Here is a 24,244-nt window from a genome sequence, read left to right as displayed (position 1 = left end):
TTAGGCTGATGTCCATTTGGGCAGCAAATTTAATCTCCTGAAATCCTCCCAAGAGGCTGCAGGGCCATTCCCCCTCAGCCAGGGCTGCCCAAGGATCAGGCATGAGTTGTTTATTCCCTGCAGCATTTATTCTGGAAGTGCAATCCCTGTATTTTGGGGAAGTACTGCCAGGCTGAGCTGTCCCAGCCTGGGGATTCAGGTGCCATCCCTAAATCCTGCAGGAACCTACTCGGGCTCCTCTGACCACAGCCACCGAGGCCTGGGTCCAGCCCTGGGGGATTCATTCCCACACAGGCAATTTTACCCCCTTGAAGTGGTCCAAGCTAATTATTCCTCCCCTTTTCCCATATTTCCCTGATCCTCTGCTGCAGCAGCTTTTTTCCTTGGAAGACAAAGGGTCTTGGAGTTTGTCCTCCCAACAAACTGAGCAATTTAAAGCCAATTAAAAGCAGCTCTTTTCCATGCAGATACACTCAGCTTCAGTTTTATCTATTTATTTTAGGATTGGCAGTTCATTAATAGAGAGAAAAATATCCCGCAATCAAGGCATCAGCAGCACACAGGGAGGATCCTGGGATGGGGCAGGAAAAGGGAATAAAACCAGGCACTTTGGGCCACAGAAAAGCAGCTTTCCCTGGCCAGCAGCTCAGCAAACTCTTTATTGGGGTCATTTCTCTCCTGGTGGAATATCTGCAGTGGTGTTTTGGATCCAGTGTGGTTGGTGATGAAGCAGCTCCGTTATCCACTCGTGCCCAACCATTCCTGTGTTTGCCTAGGAATTGGGAATCCAGCTTCCCAGGACCTACAGCTCCCTTTGTGCATCTGTGGGCACAGAAACGGGCTCAGGTCATTACCAGAGGGCCGGGAACGAAAAGAAGTCCAAGGAAAAGATTCCAGTGCGGAATGACTGGTTTTTATTTAACACATTACTTTTGCAAATATAGGCTCCAGCTTACTTAAGGCAAAGTTCAAGTTAATATTGATATTTGAAAAAAGCAGCACTCTCATATTAATCAGCCACCTATTAAATGTCTGTTAGGAGACAAAGCTCGTGGGCTCTGGCTCCAGACACGTTTTCAAATGGTTCAGGCTCACTTTGATCCTTCTTAATGACAGAGAGCAATTAGGAAATGGGTTCAGAAACTCTTTTCACGCACAGCTTGAATGGGTGAGGGCTTTTTTTTTTATAATGTTGTCAGATAATATCTCCATAACATTTCTGGGAAGCCAAAAATGCCCCTCCTTGGCTCATCCTTTGGCAGTGTCAGGTTTGCAGCAGCCTGGAGGTGACAAAACAGTGACAAAAGCGTGAGGGGCTGCAGGGAACAAAATCCTGAGGGTTCTCCCTCAGTCTGGGATGCAGGAATTGTCCAGCAGGAGCAGGGAAGGAGCTGGGGATGTTCCCCACAGGACCTCGGGCACGGATTGCCATGGCAACCACATCCCAGGGCAGCAGGGATGGTGGGAAACCCCAAAGCCACATGGAATGGGGTCTGACAGCATGGACAGGGACTCCACACAACTGCCCCGCTCCAGGCTGCACATCTGTGCAGGGTTTGGGTGTGTCTGGGCTGCCAGGCCTGTGGTGCTGGCTGGGGATCAGAGATGGGAAAGAGTCATGGGGAAAAAAGGGATGGAGGAGTCAAAAGGGTGCAGAGCAGCTGAAGAGAAAGGTCCAGCAGACGCTGTGGCTCCTCTGGGCAAACCCCAAATGTGCTGGAGCTGGACCCTCCTGCAGGTGCCTCAAGCTCCAGGTGGTCCCCAAAGGCACCTCTGTGGATCAAGGAGTGTCCAGGGTGAAAAATCTATGAGGGAACAAAAGCACCTGGAAAAACTTCATCCCCTTCAGCCCAATCCTCATCCCTCTCCTCCCCAGCAGCAGACAGGAACTGCTACTCTTAAAGCACCTCATTTCTGGCAGTTATGTCCTAAAAGCAACACAAAACAGGCAGAAAATGTCCCAGAAATCCAGAACATCCAATTTCCCCCTTTTCCCTCTCCCACACCTCCAGCTCCACGTCTCCTGCCTGGCAAGAGAGGAGCTGGGCCAGCAGCAGCTCTTGGGGAGCAGCTGGGAAATAGGAAAACAGGAGGAAATTTTGTGGGGCTGATCACACAAAGCCCTTCTGTGTCTGTGCTGTTGAGCCCTTCCCAATTTTCCCTCTTTGAAGATGGGAATGTTTCATTCTGTTCCATCTTGGCATCTTTTTAGTCTCAGGTTTCCTGGACTTGCTGGCTGGCTCGTTAGGGAGCAGCTAACGAGCTTTCTCTGCCCACAGTGGATGGGTGCAAAACCCATGACAAATCTGTTTTCCCAATATTTCTCAAGGTCTGGGTTTAAATTGGTGTGAACAGCACAGAACATATAAAGGACTTAAATACAAATAAAGTCTCTTTGTTGAGGAGATGTCAGGGACACCTTGACACGCCTCAGAGGGAGATTCCAGAGGTGAAAACGGTCCAGATGCTGCTGAGAAACCCCACAAATCGTGTGGAGAATGGACAGAACTCTCCTGCCCTAAAAATCCATTAGATGCAGCTACATCTGCTAAAAGTACAGGAATTAAAATCCCAGGAGCCCAAATTCCATCCACACAGAAGCACCTGAATGAGAAATTTGGTTTGCAAAAATAGGGAGCAAGGCAGGGGCTCCCAGTGTTCCTGTGCAGCCTCACGGCACAAAAGCTGCTCCTTTCAGCTGGCCAAATTAGCAGAGTGAAGGGAAAATTATGGTTATTAAACCCCTCTTTTACCTGAAATGCAACCTTTTATTTAGATAACAAAGACAATTTTGGATATTATCGGCACTTTCAAGTGCAGCAGCTGGAACAGTGACATCAAGAGCACAATCCCAGCGTGAAAAATCAAAATATAAAAGTGACTCCCAGGTCCTCCATGCCCCTCCCAGTTGAATTAATTTAAAACCAGCTCTAATCAATCTGGACCTGACTCAGCTACCTCTCCCAGGACTGTGTGATGGCACAGCTGGGCTGAGAGCTCCACGCTCAAATTCCACAGGCAGGAGAAGGAGATGGGTTGGAAAAATCCAACGTGGCATTTGTCAGAGGAGCCCTCTGGCCTCACCTGCTGCAACAGCAAACGAGGCCCCTGCCAGGTGCAGATTTGCAAGGCCCAGATTTTGTGTTCCCATCTAAAAAAAGGGCGGCTCTGGGAATGCTTTTGAAGCAATTTTGGTTCACAGCTGCTCTGCTTTGACTCTCTTTGGGTGGGAAGGACACAGGATTGCAGAATTCACAAACTCTTCCAGTGTCTTTGGAAAAACAGGGAGATTGGAGGGGCTCCCGTGCTGAGAAAAATGGTGCAATTTCTTCAAAGTCTGCAAAATGAAGGGAAGCAACATCCAGCAATGCAGACAGGTCCTTTTGTCCTTGGGGTTTCCACTCCGAGGGCTGGCCAGACTGTGTGTCCCAAATCCCACAGCCCAGGTGGTCTGTGGGGTTTGCTGCCCTTCAGGTCCAACAGGACAACGCAGGGACAATGGGACAATGCAGGGACAATGCCCTCTCCACCTGCAAACCCAAACATTCCCTGCCCCTTCCCCTGCTTTGTTCCCCTCTGCTCCTTCCCAGGGTGGGAATTGTGGACTGAGGCTCTGATGAGTGTCACCGAGCTGGGGACAGCCCCTCACCAAGGGATGAATTTGGGTCTTAGCCTGAAGCTCTCACCTGAGTTTTTGAGAGAAGAGGAAGCCAACCATGAGGAATTCTCATGTCAGCCTCCAAAAGCAGCCTCCCAGATGCCCAACTAAAAGGGGGTTTTATGGATCCTGATGCCCTTCATGCCTCGCAGAGATGTCCAAATGACAGGAAACAACCTCAGGCTGGGCCAGAGGAGGCTCTGGTTGGACATCAGCAGGAATTTCCCCATGGAAAGGGTGCTCAGGGATTGGAACTGCCCAGGGAAGATTGGACTGCTGTCGCTGTTAGGGACACAAAAGAACAAAGCAGGCAGCAGAAAGGTCAGCAGGAAAGCTCTCCACTTTATTTTTCTGACTCCATCTTATATACACTTTGACAAGCAGGCCAAGATTGGCTACACAGGCAGCCACCTCTTCGACCTCGTTGGTGAACATCCCCATCAATCCTCTTTCTCCTCCCAGAGGAGAAATATATAAACAAGTTCCAAAAATGCACATAGTTTCCTTGAAGCTGCGTGAAAACAAAATGCAAACAGTGCAAAGCAGGCAAACTTGGGGTAACAGAGTCTCCATCCCTCGATGTGTCCAGGGTAGGACAGGGGGTGGCACTCAGAGCTCTGGGCTGGGGACAAGGTGGGGATGGGGCACAGCTGGGACTCGATGGGCTGGGAGGCCTTTTCCAACCTCAGAGATCCCATGATTTTTGTGTGCACAACGTTATCAGTGGCATGAATCCATCTCTCCAGGATGCTGCATCCCTGGGAAGGTCTGGCAGGGGCTGCACATCCATGGAATTAAAAACCGCAGCAGACTCCTGGTGACCTGCCGAGATCACAGGCACTAGGGCTGTCCCCAGCACTGAAGGTGCTCCTTTCCATAACGGAGGAGTTAACAGAGATTTCTCCAGGCTGGCATTGCACACCTGCAGTGCAGGGAGGGACACGGCTCTGGAAGCTGAGGCTGTCCCCTGGATGGTTCTGGGATCAGGTGACAGGCAGGTGCAAAGCACAGCCAGGGCCCAGGGGGCTCCTGAGCTCTGCAGCCATCCCACAAGGAATTAGGAACCCTAAAATCTCCCAGAAGGTTTTTTCACCCCCACCTGAGCCCAGGCAGGACCAAGCCCAAACAAACCCCAAACTGGGAGCTGCACTTTGGGAAGTGTCCTACAGGAAGGAAAGCATTACAGACAAGTTCTTGTCAGCAACACAGCATGGATCCTGCAGGAACGGGGGACAGAACCCTCTGGGAAGGTGTTTGATACCAAAAAAACCCTGTGATGCTCTCAGTCACCAGCAGCAGGGAGGGAAAGGTCTCCCAGGTGACACCACAGCCATCATCTCCTCATGACCAGAGCTTTGCCTTTCACCAGAAGCTTTTTGGGAGCTGGAAGTGCCACCTTTCCCCCTGCCACTCCCTGGAGCTGTAGGAATGGGAACACGACCCCAAGGCTGTGCTGTGGGGCCCCTCTGGGGTGGCACCGCTGGCTCAAGGGCCTCCTTGCACCAGGGAGGTGCTGTCCAGGAGGGAGGGAAGTGTCCCATGTGAAGGTGAGTGAGCATTTAAACCCTGTTTAAAGCTGTGTAAGACCTTAAACCCTCGGTGTCACCCAAGGGCTTAAAGGCCTTAAGGCTGCAGTGAGTCCTGAGGCAGAGTTAAAGCAGCTTAAGCCTCTTTCAGCCTCCCTGCTCCTTGAAGGGCAGTCCCAGAGCATCCCAAGGGCTCCTGCTTTAAAGGTCTCCCAAACTCAGGCTCTCAGAGAATGGGACTTTCTTCAAGGCTGCTCCAAAGTCTCCTGTGCCATCCTGGCTGGGCTCAGTGCAGGAGGTCCCTCCTTCCTTCCCCAGGTTTAAGACAAGAGGTTTTTCGAGCTGGTTTCCCCTTTTCCTCAGCTGTGAGGTTGAAGGAGCAAGCCCTGGGATGCTGCAGGGTAAAGGCAGAGGGTTCTCCAGCTGGCACAGCCCCAGAAATCCGGGCTGGACAAGGGCAGGGAGGGCAGGAGAGGCTGGCAGAGGACTGTGCCTTCCGCAAACATCCCTGCCCTGATCCACAGCGCTTCTCAGAGCCCACAAAGCCCCGTCCTTCGGCAGACCCTGTGAAGATACCGGCTGCACATCCCTGCTTTAAGCCCCTACAGCAACCTAAACTTGCTCTAACGTTAAGCCTTTGGAGTATTTTAAACTGCTTAGGCTGCTCAAAAGACCGGCTTAATCTTAAACTGCAGAGCAGCTGCTTAAACAGTTTAAGCTGCTCTCAGAGCTGGCAGGAACACGGGGGTTTGAACTGTGCTTAGCCCTGGTTGTTGACTGAAGCTCGGGGCTGGCCCTGTCACACCCAAAGTGACACCGGGGCTGTTCTCCTGAACAGACCTTGCAGAATCCAGGGGGAAAAAAGCCCTTTTATCGTCCCTTCCCAGCAGCTCCAGGTGTGCTCATCCCGCCCTCAGCTCCCCGGGGAGAGGGAGGGCACAGTGGGAATGGTCACCTGGTTTCTGTTTGGTCATCACCACGGCAGTTTTGCAGGGAAAAGAGCTCAGGGGTTGGATCATTAACGCTGCTCTCCTGAACAGCCCAGCAGGAGGGAAGGCTGGCACTTTTGTCTCCCTACAATGAGGAATTGTTGTAATCTCCACCTCCATCCCCGAGCAGGACGAAGCCACATCCAAACCTTCCATGACTCATCTTGGTCCTGTGGATCTCTCCCCCAACAGGTTCATTTTCTCCCACTTTCCCAGAGAAATCCCATTGTTTGTCTGGGTTTTATGAAATACACCTTGATTTTACAATTTCTTTGTTTTTTTCTCTATTTATGCCCATGATGCAAAGACTTGTGCATTGGCTCGGGAAAAGGAGGGAATTCTCCCTGGTGACCTGTCCAGGTTTGAGAAAATGGGTAAATGTTGCCCAAAATAAAAATTCTATCAGGCTCAGCTGATGCTTTGCCTCATGGATGAATTCACTTCATACATTGGTGATGATCTGGGCCTTTCACATGAAATTCTCAGTTTTCACATCATCATGATAGTAAAAAACACCAAAACCCACAGAATTACCTTCCCAGTTGTGCCAAGCATGGATGGGAGGCTGTAAACCCTCACCTTGTGCTGTAATTTTCCCCTCTGGAATATTTAACATTGATATGCCTGGATGTGGCTGTTCATAGCAGAGACTGCACAAGTTTCAAAGGGATTTGCATCTTTTCCTCCGTGTGTGACTTTGACAACCTGAGAGGGCACAATCTGTAACTATTTTGACAGATTTCTCACACAGGGAGTTGAAATGGAATGTACCTGTTGGTTTGTTTCCCTAACTGATGTCATTCCAGGCCTGCTCCTCCTGCTGAGGCTGTCACCTGGAGGGTCTCTGTGGCATTACCCATTTCCTAATAATTCATTCGAATATCACTGTAGGATCACGGAATGATCTGGGCTGGAAAGGACCTTAAAGATCATTTAGTTCCAAAGCCCTGCCAAGAGCAGGGACACCTCCTACTGCCCCAGGCTACTCCAAGCCCTGTCCAGCCTGGTCTGGGACACTGCCAGGGATCCAGGGACAGCCACAGCTTCTCTGGGAATTCCATTCCAGGGTCTCCTCACCCTCCCAGGAAACAATTCCTTCCCAATATCCCATCTAAATCTCTCCTCCTTTAGCTTAAAGCCATTCCCTGGGTCCTGTCCCTCCAGCCCTTGTCCCCAGTCCCTCTCCAGCTCTCCTGGAGCCCCTTTAGCCCCCAGAAGGGGCTCTGAGCTCTCCCTGGAGCCTTCTCCTCTCCAGGTGAGCAGCCCCAGCTCTCCCAGCCTGGCTCCAGAGCAGAGGGGCTCCAGCCCTGGGAGCAGCTCTGGATTTGCTCCAGCAGCTCCACATTGTCCTTCCTGTGCTGGATCCATCCAGCAGCACCCCGGGGTGGTGTGGCTCGTCACCCGGTGTCCCCGGGCACGGGGAGGGTCCCAGGTGGGCACTGCTCAGAGGAACTGTCCCACACAGCAAAGGCTGTGAAACGCCGCGGGGAGCGTGGCCTGCACAGCACGGCATAGCACGGCACAGCACAGGGCACGGCACGGCACAGGGCACAGGGCACAGGGCACGGCACAGGGCACAGGGCACAGGGCACAGGGCACAGGGCACAGGGCACAGGGCACAGGGCACGGCACGGCACAGGGCACAGGGCACAGGGCACAGCACAGGGCACGGCACGGCACAGGGCACAGGGCACAGGGCACGGCACAGGGCACAGGGCACAGGGCACAGGGCACAGGGCACAGGGCACAGGGCACGGCACGGCACAGGGCACAGGGCACAGGGCACAGGGCACAGGGCACAGGGCACAGGGCACAGCACAGGGCACAGGGCACGGCACAGGGCACAGGGCACAGGGCACAGGGCACAGGGCACAGGGCATGGCACGGCACAGGGCACAGGGCACAGGGCACAGGGCACAGGGCACAGGGCACAGCACAGGGCACAGGGCACAGGGCACGGCACAGGGCACAGGGCACAGGGCACAGGGCACAGGGCACAGGGCACAGGGCACAGCACAGGGCACAGGGCACAGAGCACAGGGCACGGCACGGCACAGGGCACAGGGCACAGGGCAGGGGCACAGGGCACAGGGCACAGGGCACAGGGCACAGGGCACAGGGCAGGGGCACAGGGCACAGGGCACAGGGCACAGGGCACAGGGCACAGGGCACGGCACAGGGCACAGGGCACAGGGCACAGCACAGGGCACAGGGGACAGGGCACAGGGCACAGGGCAGGGGCACAGGGCACACGGCACAGGGCACGGCACAGGGCACAGGGCACAGGGCATGGCACAGGGCACAGGGCACAGGGCACAGGGCACAGCACAGGGCACAGGGGACAGGGCACAGGGCACAGGGCAGGGGCACAGGGCACACGGCACAGGGCACGGCACAGGGCACAGGGCACGGGGCACAGGGCACAGGGCACAGGGCACGGCACAGGGCACGGGGCACAGGGCACAGGGCACAGGGCACAGGGCACACGGCACAGGGCACGGCACAGGGCACGGGGCACGGGGCACGGCACAGGGCACAGGGCACGGCACAGGGCACGGGGCACAGGGCACAGGGCACACGGCACAGGGCACGGCACAGGGCACGGGGCACGGGGCACGGCACAGGGCACGGGGCACGGGGCACAGGGCACAGGGCACACGGCACAGGGCACGGCACAGGGCACGGGGCACGGGGCACGGCACAGGGCACAGGGCACGGCACAGGGCACGGGGCACAGGGCACAGGGCACACGGCACAGGGCACGGCACAGGGCACGGGGCACGGGGCACGGCACAGGGCACGGGGCACGGGGCACAGGGCACAGGGCACAGGGCACAGGGCACGGCACAGGGCACAGGGCACAGGGCACGGCACGGCGGGCACGCCTGTCCCCGGCAGCATCCAGAGCTGCTGCCCAGAGCCTTGTGGAGACGGGGAAATCTAAAAATGGGGCTCGGGCTCTGCGGAGAGGCCGGGGCTGCAGGAGGAAAGGCCGCTGTGATGTCCCTGCTGCCGCCAGCTCGGCCCGGGGCAGATCCCGCCCGGCGCCGCGCCGCCCGCCCGCCCCTCACAGCCAGCCGTGTCTGAACACAGAGGAGCCGTGCCCGACAGCAATTCAGGGATTTCTGACAGGAATTCAGGGATTTCTGACAGGAATTCAGGGATTTCTGACAGGAATTCAGGGATTTTCTCCCCACGGACACCCCTCCTGCCAGAGCCAGAGCGCCGGCTCGCCTCATCCCGCCCTGCCCGTGCTCCGGGCGCTCTCCCTGCTGCGCCAGGAGCAGCCGGCCCCAGGGACACTCCTGCCCTCCTGGCTCGGCAATGCTGAGCTTTTATTGATCAGCTGCCTTTTGCGAGCCTCAGGCGCTGCTGGAGCCTCTGGGGCCCGGGAGGGAGCGGCTCGGGCCGGCGCAGCAGGAGCACGGCAGACAGAACTGCCCCGGCCCGGCCGCAAAGGGCGGCTCTGCTGGCGGTGGGCACGGAGCTGCAGCACAATTCCTGCCTCAGGAGCATGGACTGGGTGGGGATCACCCACAGGGTGTGTGGGGATGGCCCACAGGAGTGTGTGGGGATGGCCCACAGGAGTGTGTGGGGATGACCCACAGGAGATTGTGAGGATGACCCATGGGAGTACATGGGGATCATCCACAAGGTGTGTGGGGATGACCCACAGGAGTGTGTGGGGATGGCCCACAGGAGTGTGTGGGGATGGCCCACAGGAGTGTGTGAGGATGACCCACAGGAGTACCTGGGGGTGACCCACAGGGGTTTGCAGAATGACACACATTCCCGAGGCTGGGAGCAGGGCCCTTGGGAAGCACCCCGGGCTCCTCTCACACACTGCACAGTGTTATTCCAACAGCATCATTCCAGCCTCATCCACAGCACTCCCAGCTCCTGGACCCCCCCAGCCTGCCCTCCCTGTGCTTTCCCTCCTTGGCCACTCACACCTGGAGTTAAGTCAGTACCAAAGGTTAAAGCAACAAGTTCTTCTGAACAGGAGGAAATTCTTCCCTGTGAGGGCAGTGAGGTCCTGAAGGAGCCAGAAAAAAGATGGAGAGAGAAAATTGATAAGGGCTTGGAGTGCCAGGGCACAGGGAATGGCTTCCCACTGCCAGAGGGCAGGGCTGGATGGGAGATTGGGCAGGAATTGTTCCCTGGCAGGGTGGGCAGGGCTGGCACAGGGTGCCCAGAGCAGCTGTGGCTGCCCCTGGATCCCTGGCAGTGCCCAAGGCCAGGCTGGACACTGGGGCTTGGAGCAGCCTGGGACAGTGGGAGGTGTCCCTGGGACAGTGGGAGGTGTCCCTGCCATGGCAGGGGTGGGATTAGATGATCCTTAAGGTCCTTCCAGCCCAGGCTATTCCACAACTCCATGAGGAGCATGAGCTGGCTCTGTCACCCCTGAGCCACCTTCCCTGCCAGCAGCACGTCTTTGCCCGGGCCCAGCTCCGACGTCTGAGCAGCACAGAGACAATGTCCTCCCTAACTGGGTTAGAGGAGATTGGATTAGCAATTTCTGAGTTAGTAAAAGTCTAAGGATGGCAGATAAAACAAAGTGTGACAGCCTAAGCAGCCCCTGTCAGCGGGGATTGATCACAGCGCTAATGGCCAGCGACAGGCACACATTAATAACACAATAACCCAGCTCGGGATATTGGCACTATCACAACCCTTTAACCTGGCAATAACTCATGGGGAAAATGCTCCCAATGGCAGAGCCAACATGGCTGTGCTGCTGCTTCCCCCTCCCACCTGCTGGAATTCCAGGGGCTCATCGGCTCTGCTGGCCAGGCGGGTGCCAGGCCCCTCCTGAGACCCCAGGGTCCCATGGCCAGGCAGGGATTTACACCTGGATGCCCCTTCGGGCTGTGGCACAGCTCAGGGAGGGAGCAGGAGATGTGCAGGGATGAGTGGCTGCAGGGAGGAACAGGAACTGGGGAATATCAGGAGTCAGGGATGGTGGGGCTTCAAGCTCAGAGCACTCAATGAAGGTATCTGAGAGAACTGGACAGCAGGTGATTGCGAGGAAATTTGGGGGGTTTTTTCCAAGATATTCTGAATTTTACTCACACAAACCACTCCCAGTTTGCCTGGAAGACTTTTGCTTCTACTCCGAGCTATGGTGGGAGAAGAGACACTGGGGAAATTAAAAAAAAAAAAAAATAAAAATCAGGACCTCAGAAAACTAAAAACTGAACTAGAGACTGAATTTTTTGAAAATGTAACTTAAAATTTGGGGAGGGGTGAAAAAAATTAAAGCTTGTCTTAAGGCAGAGAGCAGCCCCTGGCTTCCAAAGGCTTTTCCAGAGGCTGCTTGGTGTCACAGAGCACGGAGAGGGAGGAGAAATGGAGAAATATCCCTGCTGTTTCTCCACCCTCAAGCAGGAGCAGACTCTGCTCTGGCTCCCTCCCAGCACTTCATCTCTTGGCTGAGCTCAGCAGAGCAACGCTGAGAGCAACCAATTCTAGGGATTCAAAGGGCAGCAAATCCCAAATGAGAGCAGGGCTGCAGCACCGGGATCTGCAGAGGAGCCCTTCCCTTCCCTTCCCTTCCCTTCCCTTCCCTTCCCTTCCCTTCCCTTCCCTTCCCTTCCCTTCCCTTCCCTTCCCTTCCCTTCCCTTCCCTTCCCTTCCCTTCCCTTCCCTTCCCTTCCCTTCCCTTCCCTTCCCTTCCCTTCCCTCACCACCTCCCCAGGGCTGGATCTGCCCCAGGCAGGTGGAATTCCTGGGAAATGCTGTTGTTGCCCCAGTTTAGCCAGGTCAGGGATCTGGGATGTTTCTGGCTGTCCCATCCATGCACTGAGCCTCCTCCATGTCAGCCTTCCCTGCTGTGCTTGGGTTTGGCTCAGACAATCCTGGGGATGTCCATGTGTGCCAGCCACGGAGCAGGAGGTGCTGCGGAAGGAGAGGGACCTGTCCCACGGTGCAGGGATCAGTGTCCTGCCCTGTTTCCAGTGTTACCTACATCCTCTCATCCATCTCTTCCATGAAAAAGGGGGATTAACCCACTCCTGCTGTGCCAAATAATTCAATTTAAGGGCACAGAAGGCCCCCTCAGCTGTTATAAAGGGCATTAATTCCAGCATGGATTTCTCTGCTCCACTTCCTCACCCACAGCTGAGGTGCTGCTCCGACCTTTCCCTGGAGTGGTGACCACTTGTTGCCCAAAACATCAAGTCAGGGACTATAAGAGGACCATTTAGGAGGCTGGGGATGTTATTTAGGGATGTGGTAGTGTCCCAGAAAAATACAACCCCCTCCTCAGGACAGCGCCCTTCAGGAGACAGGCAAATCCCTTCTTTCCCAAGGGGGTTCCTGTCACCTGCCCCCCTCTCTTTATGGCAGAAGGCAGGAAAAAACAACAACAACAACAAAACCTACAGAAAAAAAAAAATCCAACCCAAAAAGCTGAAAATGCAATGTAGCTTTGGAGGAGCCCCTGACTAATTCATCTGGGAGCTGATCACAACCAGCCTGGGCTGCAAAATCAGACTCGTGAAAGCTTTGCTGCCCAGTGGGCATTTCCCGGGTAAGGAGCGAGGCCGGGAGAGGCTGGGAGCGAGCACATCCCGATGATCCCGTTATCCAGCACTTTTCCCAACAACGCTGCCCCAGGCAGGGCTCTGCTGCAGCAGTGCATGCGAGGGCCATGCATCCATCACCAGTGCAAAAGGGAGGGCTCAGCTTGTTTGGCTTCATTAGAATAATGAAGCTGTGAGTGCGATGGGAGGAGGGTGGGAATGCTGCGGCTGTAATTGGCAGGGCTCGCGGGAGCTGGCGGCTGGCAGCCATATGGAAGCAGCAAAGTGAGGGGAGTGAGTGACAGCCCGAACCTGTGGCGCTCTCATTAATTCCAACAGCAGAGCCGTGATGGATGTGGCAGCTCCCTGCTGCTCCGCGGCTCCGGCGCCTCGTTCCAGCGAGCTGCTGCCGCTCCTGCTGCAGCCAGGGCCGGGGACGGAGCAGGGAGAGGGGGGAATGTGGAAAGGAGGGGAAGAGAGGGAGAAGAGGCTAGGAAAAGGTTGTGGGGCAATATAGGCGTGTGTTCTTATCCATATAATGCAGGCTCAGTTCAGGCTTTCACTCCAGAGTCACGTTTCTCACCCGGTATTGGCTCCCTGCTGGAGGCAGAAGCGTTTCAGGGCCCCCAGGACCTGGCTCTGGTCCTGTTGGTGCCCTTGGCTGTTTTTCCAGGCAAAGTGGCAGTGCCAGGCTGTGCCCTTGGTCCCTCTGCCAAGGATGTGCTTCACCTGCTGAGGGGCAGCCCAGTGGCATCAAGCAGTGTCCCCGGGCCAGGCTGGCACTGGTATGTCCAAGGTGTGGGATCTAGAGAGCCACCACGAGTTTGCTGCTGAAATCCCAAATCTGAACGGGACAGATTGTCCCTCTCTGCCACCTTCCAAGATTCACAGTGGGATGTGACCCACAGCTCAAACTCCTTTCCTGTTCTATCCCAAAGTTTCCCAGGATCCCACAGTGATTGTGGCATTCCCAGAGCTCCATGCAGAGCCAACTGAGCACTTAGGCTGATCTTGCTGCAGGGCTTCCACCTTTTCTTCAGCTCCAGACACATCCAAACAGGGCCAGTCCATGAGGGATTCCAACCGGGGGCAGCTCCCTCACGGATACGAGGTGGATAATAATGTGGGAACGTGGGGCATTCCCACATTCCATATGCTCCTTGGAGGAGCGGGGACCATGCCTGTGCTTGGGGACAGGTGTCTGCAGGATCCAGCCTGTGGCAGGAAGCTGTGGGAGCAGGGAGTACGGCTGGGAAGAGTTTGGATTCCATTTCTGAGCAGCATTCCCAGGGAAAGGATTGGGAAGTGCTGGCTGGAGCAATCACCCCTGGATGGGCAGGGACGGTGATGGGCAAACCCTGTGTAATTCCTACTCTGGCTGGCCCAGGAATTTGTAATCTTTGCCATTGGAACAGCCAATTATTGTGGTTCTCCAGGAGCCAGGTTTAATGGTCTAAATGTCTTTTTCCCTCTCTTGAGGGAAGGGAAAAGATCCGGGCAGCTCCACCTCAGAGCTGTGCCTCAGTGGGTGCCTGGGCACAGCATCCAAGCAGTTTTCTTCCATGGAGAGAGTCGTGGGAAGTTGTGGGACAGTCTGGGAGAGCCCTGCCTGTGCCACTGTGAGCTGCTGCTTCACCCAACACTGCCAGGTTTTCCAGAAAATCCAGATTTTCCTCCCTCCCTCCGAGGGAAGCAGCTTCCCATGAAGGGGAATGGGGGATGAAGTCCCAGGATGAGAACTCATTCGGGTGGGGCTATCAGGACTCCTTTGTTCTGCCCCATTGTCTTCATGAAGGAGTGTGCAAAATGAAGGACTGAGTGTGTGCAGAGAGCAAAACTGCAGCTTTTCCCTTTCCAGACGTTCTCAGTGGGGAGAAGCTGAGGTGATGCCTCACTCCAGGGCTGGCTTCCACACACTGCAAAGCCAACAGGGAAAAACAGGGAGTCTTTCTCTGGGCCACTCCACTGAAAGCATGAGGCTGCTCCACTCATCTGAAGCAAGAGAAGCAAAATGGAGAAGGAAAATTCAGGGTTTTATTACAGAGTTCCATGTGCAGAGTTCCTCCAGCAGGAAAACAAGGAACAGAGCCAGGGGCTTTGTAGCCTGTACAGTCATTTTTCAGTGGGTATTCATGCTGGACCATCAGGTAAAGGATCCCAGAATAACAAATCTCCTTTGCAAACTCTGTGGTGAGGAGGAGGTTTCTCAGCAACTGGTGCCTCCCACACTGAGGCTCTTCCCAGAGTGGGACGAGCTTTTGCTCCTCAGGATGCTGGGATTTGCTCCAGGATCCCTCCTCAGTGTCCCTGTCCTATCTGGGCATGCCAAGGGCCACCACCCAACTGCAGCAAAGCACAGAGGAGGTGACCTTGCTGTCACAGCGTGTGAGGGGGAGCCACAAAGCCACTGCAAGGCACCCAAATTCCCGCTGAGTTTGGGTGGAGCATCAATCCCCACCAGTTTGTTCCTCAGTAAATGGACCATGGAGGTGTTGCCAGCTCGGAGCTGGGGCCAGCTGAGGCTGCCCTCAGGCCGTGCCTGTGCAGCCGTGTCAGGGCAGCCACAGCCCCGCTCCCCTCGGATCTGTCACTGGAGCGAGGGATGTGCCATGTCCAGCCCGGCCTCAGTGATCCCTGCGGGGTCTGAGCAGGGCCACGAGCCCCCAGCTGGCCCTGCTGGGACCTGCTGGAGACCAGGCTGTCCCTGTGGTGGCCCCAGTTCAACCCCAAAGGCAGCACACAGGCCTGGCTCATCCAGAGCCCTTCAAATCCCTCTGGGAGCTGCAGGCTGGAGGTGCAGGAGGCTCTGGAGCCTCAGGCTGAGGCAAAGCATGGCACAAATCCCAGGGCTGAGCAGCTGCAGCAGAAAGCAGCTCTGATCCTGGACAGGAGCTTTGCTTTGGAAGAGCAGCAAAGAAATTAATTAGAAGGATGTGCCAGCAGTCAAACACAGCAACCCTGTCAGCTTTTCCCACACAGTTCCCTTCCTAAAGGTGTTTCCAGGGGCTGAAATGCGGAATTAAGCTGGCTGCAAGGCTGTGGTGCTGTTTCCAAGGCTCTGGCTGCGCAGCTCTGCAGAGCCAACCTGTCTTTGAGCTGCTGGAGCTGAGCAGATGAGAGGAGTGCTGCTGCCTCGGTCTCTGGAGCTTCACGGGTCCTGCATGGGTGGTAGACAGCAGAAGGCAGCATTTGTTGAGTAGTCAGGAGGAGAGAAATGACTACATGACGGCCCCTGATTTGTCCTCTGTGGCCATCCCAGCGTTTCCAACCCTTCTGAGCGAGCAGCAGAGTGATGGGGAGTGGGGGTGTGCAGGGAAGGGCTGGCTGCTGATGGCTGGGATGCTCTGAGCTCCCTCTGTGGGGCTGGAGGGGATCTCAGGACTCGTGGGCAGGGGGCAAAGAGCCCATCACTCATGGTGGCCACCAGAATATAATGTGACAACACTGAGGGTGTCCTCAGCATCCTGGGTGCTGACAGTGCAAACCCCACGGGCCTGGGGGTGTCTCCCATGTGGCTGCAGGCTTGGAATGTGCCTAAGGGTGAGAGGGAATGGCCTCAGGGCAGGCTCAGGTTGGACATCAGGAAGGATTTCTCCATGGAAAGGGTGCTCAGGCACAGGAAGGAGCTGTCCAGGGAGGTTTGGAGTCCCCATCCCTGGAGGTGTCCAAGGAAGGGCTGGAGGTGGCAGTCAGTGCTCTGAGCTGGGGACAAGGTGGAGGTTTGATGGTCCTGGAAATGTTTTCCACCCTCGGTGATCCTGGGGTCCAGTGACTCTCTAAGGGGGATCAGATATGGTGGCCAAGCTCAGGCCCCTCTGTTTGAGGGTGGGGATGGGCAGGGGGAGGCAGCGGCGCCTCCAAACCCTCCCTGGAGCTGCTGGGTGCTGGTGCTGAGCTGAGCTGGGGATTTGACTCCTCCCTCACTTTTCCATCCTGCTTTGCCACAAAATGGGTGGAGAAGCAGCTCCAATGCTGCAGCTGGGGCTCAGCTGGGAGCTGCCACCAGCAAAGCAGAGCAGCTCCTGAAGTGGTGGTGGAATTCCCGGATGAATTCCTGCTCCCATTACTGTGCATCCATGGAGTAAAACACTTCCCTGGAAATCCTGGCTCCTGCTCCAGAGTGTCCCATGCCAGAGGTGGCACTAGACATGGTGGCAGAGCACACACCCTGCAGGCAGGGGACAGGCAGGGGAAGCAGCTCCTGGGAATTCAGCCTGCACAGGGTTGGGATACCAGGAATAGAATTGGCATAGCTGAAGCACCCAGGGATCCTATCCAGAAGGCCCTGGATTCACAGGAATTCTTCTCAAGGACACCTTCCTCTACCAAAATGTTGTCACCTGACCAATATGACCAGGAGACAGCCTGCATTTCCTGAGCAGTACTGGCACAGCAGGGTCATTTTCCGTGTTCCACTGTGTTGCTGAACATCCTTCTCCTTCTCCCCACCATTTCTGCCTGGAACAGGGTCATTTTTCCTGCTTTAAGAGCTTCCACACCCAGATGTTCAGAGCTGGTGGTGCCTTTGCTGCAGCATAGGAGAGAAAAGCTCCAAGAAGGGTCATGCTGAGTTCCAGAGCTGATCAGGGAGCTTGGATCAGAGTTTTCAGGGTGGGCCAGGCCAAGAAATCTTCATCCTACTAAACCCAAGCAGGGCAAGCATCACCACCTGCCTGAGCCTCTCCCAGCATTTCCTCCAGGCTCAGCATCCCATGGAGCTGTGATCATCTCTTCTGCAGGCGCTGAAGGGGGTTTTTCACTTTAAAGCTTTCCTCTCCTCAGTCTGGGGCTTTATGAACCTCCCTCACTGTGCTGGATAACTCTGTGCTCCCAGCATGGTCTGCCTGCTCAGCCGGCCCTGCTTGCTGGGTGGATTAATGCCGGGGTGAATTTGGGAATGGGGACACTCCCCTTAGCCAGGAGCTGCTGGATGATCCCTCTGGGGGCTTCATGATGTTCCTAATTCCGACCTGGGAATGTTTTGACTGCAAACAAGCCAGGTGATGTGCATCTGCTTCTTAATCACATCAGACTCCTCAGGTTTCTGAGGCAAACGCTCATAAGTTCAAAATTCCTGTCTGAAACACATGCTGCTGCATCTCTGTGTGGAAAACATTCCTGTTGGCAGGCTCTGCAGGAGTGCTCGGAGAGAACAAATATCAAAGTGTGACAAGCAGGGCTGATTACAAATAGCAGGAACATTTGCAGAGCACTGCAGAGCCAGGCCCACGCAAGAGACTCCTCGGTAGCAGAGCCCGGCTGCTCCCCAGGGATTGTCCGGCTCCCGGAGCTGCTGTCCAGGAGCTGGCTCTCCAAAGGCAGGGAAAATCACCTCAAAGGGTGGCAGAAAGGGATGGAGCAGAAATACACGCCAGCAGATATTAGTGGGGGAGTGTGATTTGGGTCTCGCTGCAGCTTCACAGAGGGATGGATGTGCAGGAGTTGTTCTTGTGCTGCCTTTTTAAAGCTGGAACAGGTTCAACAACCTTTTGCCATCAGGGCTGCAGAACCTGCTCCAGGACTGCAAATCCCACCTCAAAACACCCCAACTTGTTCCTATAACAAAAGAACCCTGCTTTTGGTCTTGTTTCTGGCCACATTTTCATGCTGAGGTTTGATATCGCTGCAAAAAGTGTTTGCATCTACAACAGGGTATTTGTGAGGGTCTTGACCTTCCTTGCATCATTTCCAGGAGGGTTTTATGGGAATGGTGAGGTAATCCAGAGAATTTCTCCCTGAATGTCAGGGATTCAGTGGCAATGCAGTCCCAGCACCCCAGCCTGCTGGCAGTTGGTGTTCTCGGATATCACATAAATGTTCATGGACAATTTTCAGGGTCTGCATTGTGCCATCTGTCAGAGCAGCACTGGGAGGTTTTAATTATGGTTTACACTCTGTCTTCAAGCACCTGGATTCGTTTTCTCCTCCTGTCAATTATTGATGGGGACTCGCTAAAAGGTGCCTTAATTCCACTTTGTGCTCTTCTCCTGCAGCAGCTGGGCCAGGAACAGAGATGGGAAGGGGTCAAAGCGTGTGAGAGGTGAGGACACTTCTTGCTCAGCCACTTCCTGGTGTGGGAGCCAATTCCCTAACCATTCCCAGGTTTATTTTTGGAACAATTTTCTAGGGACTTACTCAGGTGAGTGATTAGTGAGGGAAAAGGGACCAGAGCAGCTTCCCAATGAGGAGAGAGGTCTGCATGGGGAATTCTGTCCCTGTGCCCCTGTGCTCAAGTGAGAGCCCACCTGCAGAGCTGCCCCAGCCCCGGGGCCCAGCACAGGAAGGAGCTGGAGCTGCTGGAGCCAGGCCAGAGGAGGCTCCAGGATGAGCAGAGGGATGGAGCAGCTCTGCTGGCAGGAAAGGCTGCGAGAGCTGGGATTCTTCACCTGCACAGGAGAAGCTTTGGGGTGAGCTCAGTGTGGCCTTGCAGGGCCTGGAGGAGCTGCAGGAAACACGGAGAGAGACAATTGCCAAGGAATGGAGGGACAGGACCCAGGGAATGGCTTCCCAGTGCCAGAGGGCAGGGCTGGATGGGATATTGGGCAGGAATTGTTCCCTGGCAGGGTGGGCAGACCTGGCACAGGGTGCCCAGAGCAGCTGTGGCTGCCCCTGGATCCCTGGCAGTGCCCAAGGCCAGGCTGGACACTGGGGCTTGGAGCAGCCTGGGACAGTGGGAGGTGTCCCTGCCATGGCTGGGGTGGCAGTGGATGGGTTTTAAGATCCCTTCCAATCCAAACCATTCCATGATTCCATGAATTCCCCCCTGAGCCGATGACTGCTGTCCCCAGGCTGGCTGGGTAGAGGAGCACGGAAATCTCAGAGTGGGGGTGGCAGGGCTCACACAGAACCTGCTGTCTATGCCTTCCAGCGACTCCTCCAACCCCAAAACACAGCTCTGGAATGCAGCATTCCATACCCAGCGCCCTGCAGGGCTCCAGGAGTGAAGGTGTGGCCTCCACCACTCCCAGAAAAACCCACTATATCTGGTTTTCCCAACCCGGTTCTCTCCAATGGAAGCGGTGCCCGTGAAACAATGAGGGCACAGCCCCAAAAGGGGAGGGAGCAGCGAGCTGCCAGCTCTCCCTGCATCCACCAGCCCGCCGTTTCCAGGAGGAATCACTTGCCAATACATATGGTGTTGTGTGGATGGGAAATGTCACGGAACATAACGTCCTGATATGTTTAAAAATAAATCGCTGGGACGGCTGAAAAAATAAATGACTGAAGGGAGGGGACTTGTGGTGGCTTCTGCTGGGGATTAATTCTGTTGTTTGGTTTGGGGAGAGCTCGATTCAGGTGTCAAAGTCGGTGTTGGTTTGATAAACTGGGGGGGTTGGCTCCGTCTCTTAGGAGCGCTGGGGAACCAGGTCAGTTTCTTAATTAATTTATGCAAATTGCTGCTTCCTTCTCCTCTGTCTGAGCGTTAGTGACACCTGTCTTATCTCCTCACAGCTAATTGCAGGGAACAAACAGGGAAGCATGGGCAGAACTTTGGGAACGGCACCAGCAGGAGCGATGGAACTTCCAAAATCAACCCAGAAAGCTGCAACATTATCATAACGATTATTGGTTATTGATTATTGGTTGTTATTATTTACACATTCTAAAAAGTGTAAAGCATTGATCAGAGCAGTTAATGGGCTCCCACTCCATGCGTGGAGCAGGAATATCCTCGCAGGAGCCTGGAGCATCAGGATGAGCTCCTGGCTGGATGTCACACTTGGAAAATCCACCCCAAATCCCCTTCCTGGGCTTCCTCCATGTCCCTTCATCTCTACTTCCCTGCTTTATATGATCCTCCCAAACCCACAATTTGCCCTCCAAGGGAGTTGGATCCCTAAGGTTCCTTCCAAGCCAAGCAATTCCATAGTTCTTTAATTCCAGCTCCCCTGAGGCTCCCGGTGTGGTGGGAGCTGTCACTGCTCACTGGGATTGCACTGGGTGGCTTTGAAGGTTCCTCCCAACCAAATTATCCTGAGATTTTTCCATAGAACTGGGCTGGAAATGAAGGGATTCATTAATACAGACCAAGGAGCTGGAAGAGGATCTCCAGACTCTGGGAATTGTGTTTGGGAGAGGACAGACAGAAGGATAGGGTGCCATGGGATGGGCAGGTGGCACCTGGGTGGCTTCCAGCCTGCACCTGGCAGTGAAATAATAATAATTTTAAAATAGTGCAGTGGGAATAGGGAAAACAGGCTGGCAAAAGACTGCAGTCACTGCAATGGAAATGGTGAACCCCAGAGTTTCTCCCATCCCATTTATGGGTTATTTGTGGGAGAGAAAGTCTTCAAGATTCCCCAAAATCCCCCCTGCCTTCATTTAGTTATTAACACTCCATGCAGGTTTATTTAATTTTATTTTTTAAGGATTTTCCCCTGGTTTTGATGAAGGCACAAGGAAGAGATCAGAGCTGGGACAGCAGGAAAAAATGCCAGCAGAGGGAAGGGAGTTGAGGGAATATTGGAGCAGCTGCATCAAGGCACCACCTTGGTCTGAATACAAATTCTGGGGGTTTTCTGATCATTTCATCACCCAGACAGGACAAACTGGATCAGCTCAAGCTGGGCCCATGCAGATATCCCAGGAAAATCTTGTCTTCCAGGTGGAAGATGCTCCAGAACCAGTCAGCACATGGCAAATGCCTATTTTCAGGATAATTTATCACAATTTCCCTTGGATCTTTTGTTTCTTTTGGGAGAGAGTAAAAAAAAAAAAAAAAAAAAAAGGTTTCATTTAATAAAAACAACATGATTAGGGCCCAAAATTGCAGGGTTCTGCATGAAAAAAAATAAAAATCCAGATTTTAAAACAGTTCTAGGTTGCTTGTGTGGGTTTTTTGTGGTGTTTTCCCTGAAGAAAATCTGTTTTGTTCAAAACTCCAAAGCCTTCAGCATTATATCCAAGAGGTTCTTCATGTTTTATTCTCTTCTTTTTTCACATTTTTTAGGAGAACTATTTTGAAAATTTGGCTGGGGCGAAAAAAGCAGAATCACAGGAGCCCTGTCTGGCATGAAAGTTCCTTTTCCTGGCAAAATCCAGCTGGGATATGATGAAGCAACTCACCCCCTTGGGAGCCTCACCCCAGCGCAGAGCTGCAGGTGGGACTGGAGGCTGGGCCATTCCCACTCCTGGGGCACAGAGGAGTCCTGCCTTTCCATGCTTTGTGATCAGGGGTGGAAATAGAGGCACTTTTCCCTAGGAAAAGATCTGGAATTTTTCCGAGTCTTGCTCCTGCCTCCCTCCTCTCCCACCCTGGGGTTCTCCTCTCCTCTCCCACCCTTCTGCTTCCCTCCAAAGCCCAGCCAGGCTGGATTCCCCTCCAGCCTCCCTGCCTGAAGACTCCAGAGGAGTTTATCCACCGGGCATCCACCAAACGTATTCAAGTGTCCACCTGGGCTGCAGAGGGATGTGGGAGGAGGAGGATGAGGATGAGGATGGGGACAGGAATGGGAATGGAGATGAGGATGAGAATGAGGATGAGGATGAGGATGAGGATGAGGATGGTGATGAGGACGAGGATGAGGATGGTGATGAGGACAGGGATGAGGATGGTGATGAGGACAGGGATGAAGACAAGGATGAGGACAAGGACAAGGATGAGGATGAGGAGGCAGGGACACAGGATGCAGCCTAAGGAGGTGTCTTTGGCACGTTGAGCTCCGCGAAGGCTGCGGAGCCCCCAGTGTCCCTCCCCACTGTCAGTTTGGGGACAGGGCTGTCCTGAGGGCCAGCAGTGCCCAGTGATGTGTGCAGGTGCTCCCACAGGTGCGTGCAGAGGTGCTGGAGGTGTCCTGGTGCCCAGCTGCAGCTCCAGGAACCAGCATCCCGTTGGTCTCCTCCATCCCAGGAGCTTGTCCTCAGGCTCTGGACTTCGAGCCAGGACACAGCCACTTGCAGGCCTCACACACCTGCAGCTGGACTGTCCCTTGCAGGTGCCTCATCCCTGAGCAATTCCAGCCGGGATGAGCCTGGAGTGGCCTCTGGCGCTGCCCGAGCCCCGGAGCAAAGCAGCTTCTCCCAGAATAACTCCCAGCGCTGCGCCGCTGGCGGATCCTCCCTCCCGGGATGTGTGGAGGGGCTCAGCACCTCAAACTCGGCAGGGAATTCGGTGCTCGAGCGAAGTGTGAGACTGTGGGAAGCGTCTGGAGCGGCGGCGCCTCCGCTGTGCCAGCCTGGCAGCAGCTGCCACCGCCCGTATGGCTCTGCCCACATGCACCCCCTCTGCAGTGCCTCCCGAATGTGCAATATCAACATTGCGGGAGCAGAGGATTTCTGCATGTCATTATCCCAAGGTTTATTTGAATAAAAGGCTGGCGGGGGGAGGCAGAGCCGGCTCCGACGCGCGGCTCCGGCGGAGTCTCGCAGCTCGGCTCGGAGATGCCGATAGACAGCGGGAGCACAGACACAGCCAGGGCTGTGTTTGCTTTGCGGAGTGCTGCTAAAACATGTTGCCATCGAGATTCCCAAGCCCCACGTTTCTAAAATATTCATCGCCACAGCCCAGATTCCCTCCCAGGGAGCAGAAATCCAGGCAGAGATGAGAATCTATCTGGCATCCCCTTGTGGCTTTGCTTCTCCCTGCTGCGATGGGAGTGGGGAGCACAAGCAAAGGAGAGCCCAGATCTCGGTGGATTGCTGCCAGGCCTCGTGGCACACACAAGAGTGTCCTCACGTAGTTATTCCCTCAATATCTGCACCACGGAGTCTGGCATGAGGAATCAGTGATGAGGGATCCATGAAAAGGGGATGAGGAATCAGTGATGAGGGATCCATGGAAAGGGGATGAGGAATCAGTGATGAGGGATCCATGAAAAGGGGATAAGCAATCAGTGATGAGGGATCCATGAAAAGGGCATGAGGAATCAGTGATGAGGGATCCATGGAAAGGGGATGAGGAATCAGTGATGAGGGATCCATGGAAAGGGGATGAGGAATCAGTGATGAGGGATCCATAAAAAGGGGTCTGTAAGGAACAGCCACACAAGCTGCAATGAGGAACAACAGCCACCAATGTGGGCAGAGCCCTTTAGTGACACCTCAGAGTCACCTGGGCACCTTCAGAGGTGTCTGAGCTGTGTCCAGGGGCAAGATGGACACGCAGGAGAAGCTCTCCAGCATGGACCTGCTGTTCCTGAGGTCAGGGATTCCATCCCCTGCAACTCTGCTGCCCTTTGGGATCTCATCGAGCGCTCCACTGCTGTCACATGGAGATGTCACCATCATGGTGACTTTAAGTAAGATAAATACACACTCTGTCTGTCTCCTGACCTGGTCAAGTTTTATTGTTGCTGAGATTCCCGAAGGTCCTGGTCACAAAGGCCACATTTTGGAGTGACTCCACGTGCAGAGCATTGCCCTGAGGCAGCAGCAGCTGCTCCAAAATGACCCGGTTTGGGGGCAGGGGTCCCGTTTCAAAGGGCCAGGGAACGTTCGGGGACCAGCAGCCCCTTGAAAAGGCTGAGCTCAGGAGGTGCCCCAGGCTCCAAACTGTGCCTCTAAATTGCCAAGTGCAGATGTTCTTCCCACCCAGCTCTCCCAGGCCCC

The sequence above is a fragment of the Sylvia atricapilla genome, chromosome 14, assembly GCF_009819655.1.
Source record: "Sylvia atricapilla isolate bSylAtr1 chromosome 14, bSylAtr1.pri, whole genome shotgun sequence".
NCBI classification, from domain to species: Eukaryota; Metazoa; Chordata; class Aves; order Passeriformes; family Sylviidae; genus Sylvia; species Sylvia atricapilla.
Note: the sequence above shows the minus strand (reverse complement) of the source record.